This window comes from Scardinius erythrophthalmus, assembly GCF_964197995.2.
Source record: "Scardinius erythrophthalmus genome assembly, chromosome: 20".
In the NCBI taxonomy this organism is placed as follows: domain Eukaryota; kingdom Metazoa; phylum Chordata; class Actinopteri; order Cypriniformes; family Leuciscidae; genus Scardinius; species Scardinius erythrophthalmus.
The window spans coordinates 14,256,092-14,262,759 of NC_138240.1; positions in this window are offsets into that span (position 1 = coordinate 14,256,092).

Here is a 6,668-nt window from a genome sequence, read left to right on the forward strand (position 1 = left end):
CCTCCCACTGTGCTCAAGGGAATGAACCTGCATTAACCGTCCGCTATCCTCAATAAGATTTATTCTCATTGGGCTGTGAAGACTGATTTATTTTTATCCCAGCCGAAAGCTTGTATTAAATGACTCAACCTAGTGCAGTCCAAAATTACTATCGCCATTACTACACTCAGCAACGTTTGCCATCCTTTCTGATATCAGGAGGCTGTTTTCTCTCTATGTGTATTTCACTGATCTATAAACCAATTTCATGTGGTGCTTTAATTGGTCAGTTTTGAATAGTGACATTGACTCTTAATGGCATTTTCCAAGGATTAATACGGAAAATGGTTATTGCTAACTTGTTCATTAAAGCAAAGATCTTAAGAGGAAAAAGCACTTTTAAAAGTAATGCATTACAATATTGCAATACTCCCAAAAAAGTAATTTAATTTACTCCCAAATAAAGAAATTGTGTTAGTTACTTTTAATGGAAAGTAATGTGTTACATCACTGTTGCGTTACTTTCTCTCACCTGGGCTGGGCTGGGCTGGGCTGGGCTATTTTTTAATAACAAATGAATATTTTTTTTTTTTTTTTTTTTTTAAAGGCTCTTTCACACCTGAAATGAATAAGCCTTCTGCAGGATTGCAGAGGAATAGGATATGCAATAGGAATAGCAGGAGAAGAAAGTTTGTTGAAATGTTTATTTTTTGCTTATTAGTATGCTTCAAGGTCAAAAGCGACGACACTGGTTAATAAAGTGAGATTAAATACATAAAGTATATTTGTGTAATTTAACACATTTAATTATTGCAGGTTTGTGTAATATTCTGAGTTTGCATTTCACGTTTTTTATTGATTTTGAGGAATACTTCATTTGTTTTGCACAAATGAGATGAGTAAATGCCTGCTCACATTTAGTAAGAACTACAGTAACCATTATGTTAACTCACAACGCTCAACGCCTATGCACTCACGATTCCTCTCAACATGAGGACAGGAGACCCATCAATCAATACATGGGAAAACAAAGTAACCTGCATTACTTTAAAAAAAAAAGTACCTCAGATATGTTTGTTAATTTAATAGAGTGTTGCTTTACTCGTTACTTCAAAAAAAAAAAAGAAAAAGTAATCTGATTACGTAACTCGTGTTACTTGTAATGTGTTACCCCCCCAACACTGGTTTAGGGTAAGATGGGGTAAGATGCCCCTCTTAAGAATAATATGCATCTGTAACATAGATAGGCCTATACATTTTGCATGTGCAGGGTGACGATGCAGCCAATGTGTTAAATAAATAAATGGAAACATTTGTTAATTTAGTTGTCATAGCACAACATGTAAAGAGGATTTAATGAATAGCGAAAATATCTGAAATGTTTTGGGTTCTAACCACGGTTCTAACTATATTCAAACCGAACCAAAAACCCGCAATACCTGCGAGTATATCGCGATACTCTCATGGCGTACCGAACACACCTCCACCCCCTGCTGCTGCCCCGCCCAACCTATTGTTAAAGGGGGGGTGAAATGCTATTTCATGCATACTGAGTTTTTTACACCGTTAAAGAGTTGGATTCCCATGCTAAACATGGACAAAGTTTCAAAAATAAAGTTGTACGTTTGAAGGAGTATTTCTGTGGCAAAAATACTCCTTCCGGTTTGTCACAAGTTTCGGAAAGTTTTTTTCGAGTATGGGCCTGTGTGACGTCAGATGGGGCGGAATTTCCTTATACCGGTCCTAAGTGCACTTCTCCCGGAAGGGCGCGCGCGCACCCGTAGACCAGAGCGAGAGAGCGAAAGCAGTACGCCCATCAAAGCGCTGTGCTCGGTTTTAGGGAAGTATTTGCCGGATTTGCAGATCGTCTAATGCTTAAGGATGGAGCAGTCCCAACGATAAAGGTTCACGGTCGTGCGTTGGAACCGCAGGCGGTGAGTAAAACTGCTTCAAATGTCTGTGTGTTGTTAGCTATCGGCGTGTAAGCACAGCAAGTAAACAGTGAACAGTGCTCGTGATTCTTTAGCTCCGCCCACACAGCACGCCTCCAGCCGCTCGGTTTTTTCCGGAAAGACTCGGTACAGCCTTTCTTTTATAAATATAATAAAACTAAAGACTTTTGGAGATATGAAGGATGCAGTACTACTTTATAGATACTCAAGATTAACATGAGATTGACTGAAACTGAGTGTTTCGCCCCCCCCCCCCCCCTTTAAGGATGCGGATCGCGAGCATCTCTTCCTAATAAACATGAATGAACATCTGAAGGTATGTTGAACGATACAGTACAACTTACTGAAACGTATTAAATATGGTGTAATCGCTCAGTCAGTGTTTCAAATGCGGAAAGACATCAGTAATAGCTTGTAAACAATATGCCACGTAACATTACATTTACCTCAGGCAAGTCATTTAAAGTCCACGCCTCCATGGCTTGTTAGTCAGCAAGAGAAATTAACCCTTTTGCTAAATATATGCATTACACTAAATTAGCATATTCATTATATTTTACTTAACCTGTTATGTCTTGATTATTTTATGTCCACAAACTAATGCTTTAAAATCTGTCATGAAAGCCAGTGTGTAAATTGTTATATTTCAACAAAGAATTAGAGTAAAACATAATTAAATTAGAATTTAATGTAAAACCTGCCTTATGTGCAGTTTACATGTTTGTATTGTTATTTGAGTGTTGATTATTATAATAAAATTAAATAGCAACTGAATTTAGACTAATAGAATTTAGACCCATTAATTATAGGCTACAAAAAATAATAACATTGGTAACAACACGCTAGGTCTCTACTGACTAAATCTTACAATGTTAATGTTTAGATGAAATGACAAAATTAAGAAGAGCATATTCATTCACTATGTTGAGATGAGGTTTTGTGAGATATTGAAAGGTCAACTGTTTTAAAAGCCAACCTAGCCTTTCCTACATGACACAACGTCATAAAAACACGGCACAGCTGCGATTTCTCTTCGGTTTTATGTTGAATAGAACGATTAAAAAGCAGTGGATCGCGTTCTGTGAACCAGTTCAAAATTCAACTAAATGAACAGGCCTACATTTCAAGGAAAATCAACAATATCACTCCACAGCGAATCCTTAACTCTCCTTACAGTTGATTTTAAACAATCCATTTACACTGATCTAAAACCAGAAGCGTATCCAGACCCTCCCACTCGGGAGCACATGCAGTCACATGCAGTCATGTAAATGCTTCCCCGTCATTGGACGCACCAACTTCTCTGTGAATGCGAGATTTCAACCCACGTCACTTTCGGTAAGCAGATTTTTTCTTACTGCTTGTGGCAGGCTGTGAGCACCCAAATCCCTAAATGCTTCCAAGAGGAATATAGCAAGCTAATCATGGTATCCTTCTCTTCATCAGAGCCAATCTCATTAGGGTTTCTGTGGTCCAGCCCTGCCTCTAACACTCCAGCACAGCTTCCATGCTGCTGACAAGATTACTAGCCGAGGCCTCCGTGGGGATGGGGTGGGTAACAGTGGAGGGGGATTATTTAGATGATTATTTTCTGCCCTTCTGGTTAGAACTGATGAATGAGGAGGGGATTCTTAGAATAAAGAACGACCACAAGCTTAGTAGACCATAGACACGGCCGAGACAAATCTGGAACTCTTATCAGCGGCATTGACAATAGGAAGTACAGAAATATATCTTCTTTTTTTGTGTGTGTTGTTTGTACAGTAGTTTTTTTCTTCTGCAAGTTGGCCTACAATATTTGCTCACTGAATGCATACTAATATAATATCACCGATATAATACATGGTATTTTATGTACAGTCTCAAAAAACTATTTCAACTGCAGTAAAGACAAACATTTTGAATTAAATTTCCTACAGGTTGTATTAAATGCTCAATGCAGCATGCTAGTTATTTTAATCATGTTTATGCTTATGCTAATTATGCTTGATGCTAATGCAATTAAAACAGGACATGGCAGCAGCATCTCACCCCCGCTGTTTCAAATGCGCAAACAAACCGCTAAATGCATGCTTTTACAGAGATCCAAACTGCTTTCACACCTGACCTGACACAGTTTAAACAACATGAGAGGTTTCCCCAGTGGAAGGACTGTTTGAAGACTCATTCTTATACACACTCATATAAAGGTGTAGTGTGTACTACACACTACACCTTTATATGAGTACACTGTTCACAGTCTGGATAGATTACTTACAAATTGTAGTCAGTTACTGATTCCAAATTACATGACAAAAATTGTAGGTAGTTACATAATCCATTACATTACACATTTAAGGTATAATCTGACTACTATTTAATTACTTTTAGATTACTTTTGTCCTAGCTCGTTTATCACATTGAATAGGATAATCTTGTACCATATTTATGTAAAAATACAAAGAGAAATAAGATGTATTCCACCCATTATCAACAACATGAAGTGCATTAAATGTTACATTACGTAAGGGTTTCCCAGACTGGGGTTCGTGAGTTTAATGAAAAGCGATTAATTAAATTATAAGAAAAATTTAAATTAAAATAAATAATTTCAAATTAAAACTCTTAAAAAAGTATTTAATTCACCAGCATGTCATGTGATCATTAACTGACATCAGAGAACTGTCAATGTAATTTGATTATTATCATTATTATTATTAATCACTTAATTTTATTATTATTGACCTTGCAAAAAGGTTCAGATGACAAATAATTAGGGAATCCCTGCATTGCATGTACATGTAAATTAATTTGTACATTTTAATATGCTTGAAAACAAAATCCTTCCAAAGACAGCAATACATGGTTATTTATTTGATAATTCAAATAATAGTTAATGTGTTCGTCAGGAGCTGATCAGATATGCACTATTGAAAAGTTAAATGATTTCTGTCAATCTGATCAAATGCTCTGTGGATCTCAGTGATAGTCACATGACTAGTGGCTGGTCTGTGTGTGTGATTCCACAAACCTGGAAGACTTTCTGAATGTATGCATGCAGTAGGATTCTTTTAGAAAGGAACATTTAAAAGCTAAAAAAAAAAAAATAATAATAGTAGGAAGAATCAATGAATTATGGATAATTTGCTGCCATTGTGATAATAACATGTAATCAATGCGTGTACAGTAGACGCCATACAGTCTCTTGTGAGATATTTGGCCATGACACACATTGTGCTTGTGGACATCAGTAATATGCTCTTCCCCATTGGATATTTGCACACACAAGAAATATTGATTTTATGTGCAAATGATTCTTTTGATATTTTGTTGCAATCTTTTTTGGATACATTCTGGGCAATAATGCATCTCTGTCAGTTTCCACAAGAGGGAGGTATAAACCCATTGCTTTAGTGTACTCTGCCTGTTGTACACATTGGCTTATCAGGAAGGAAATCTCGGCAAGCATCTCTCAACATTCACTTCTCCATTGTATGATTTCATTCGAAGACCCTATGTTCTGCAGCTTTAATGACATAAAACATGTTTTTCCAGGATAATCAGTAATACATATTTTGCTTTTGGCTCTGCTTGGAAGCTAATGCTAATGTTTCCAGAGCTCATTGGAGCTTCATTTTTGACTGCGCTGGCTGCTGACACCTCCAGTCAGCACAGAGACAGAAACATTCCTTTGTTATGTAAAGACCCCTCACGCTGTACATTGCTGATGAGGTTCGATGTATGCTGTCACTAGCATTTTACAGGCATTCTCTGTAACTAAAACGAGCATTACCGGGACTGTAGGTTTCTGTGGCTTTCGAAATTTAACTGAGTATGCCCTTTCCTGAATTTGTAAATGGAATGCAGAATTATTAATCAAATTTGAATTTATTGAAACAAAATTAAAATCAAATGAAATGTAAAAACATTTTACATTTTGCATCTATTTTCAACAATACAATAATTTTCAATATGATATATATGATAATATATACATGAATGTACACATACATACATAATTTATTTATATATATATATATATATACACATCATATATTTATATATATATATATAAATTGTGTATGTATGTGTACATTCATATATACATATTACTTAAAATATAATATAATTCAATTCAAATTATTATAATTAGTTGTGTTTATTGTTTTGACAGTAGTTATATTTTTCATTTAATATTTTTCAGTTAATCCATTGGGAAAACATTTTCTACTTGCTGTATCAGGGAATAAATATATAATGAATAGCTACAACTGAAAATGTATTTATGTTTTGTTGCAAAACCTGTTGATAAATCTGTTGTATGATTGAATTGCAATTCATTCAATTTCCAAATAAGATATCAGATTCCAAGTTGACAACCAGTGATGAACTGAATTTATTCATTCAGAATTACCCTAACCTTTTTTCTTTTTTTCTTTTTTTTTTGAGAGAGAGAGAGAGAGAGTTTAAACTAATTGTCATGTCAATCAGTTATAAGTATAAAGATTCTGGCTGTTATGATCCATATGATTATGAGTTTTCATTTTTTCCTGTGTGTCTGTATTTTAGCTGCTCATCCCTACAATTTTTGTTTTGGTTTTTAAAGTTTTTGTGCATCTCTCATTTGTGGTTTACTACATTTCGCAGATGTGACTCCAGCTGTGACCCATCACAGAGTGAGCGACCTCCCCCACCCAGCACACGGCACATCTCTTCTGGCTGACCAAGCTTTGAGCCCTGAGCCAGCGTCTGGCCTGT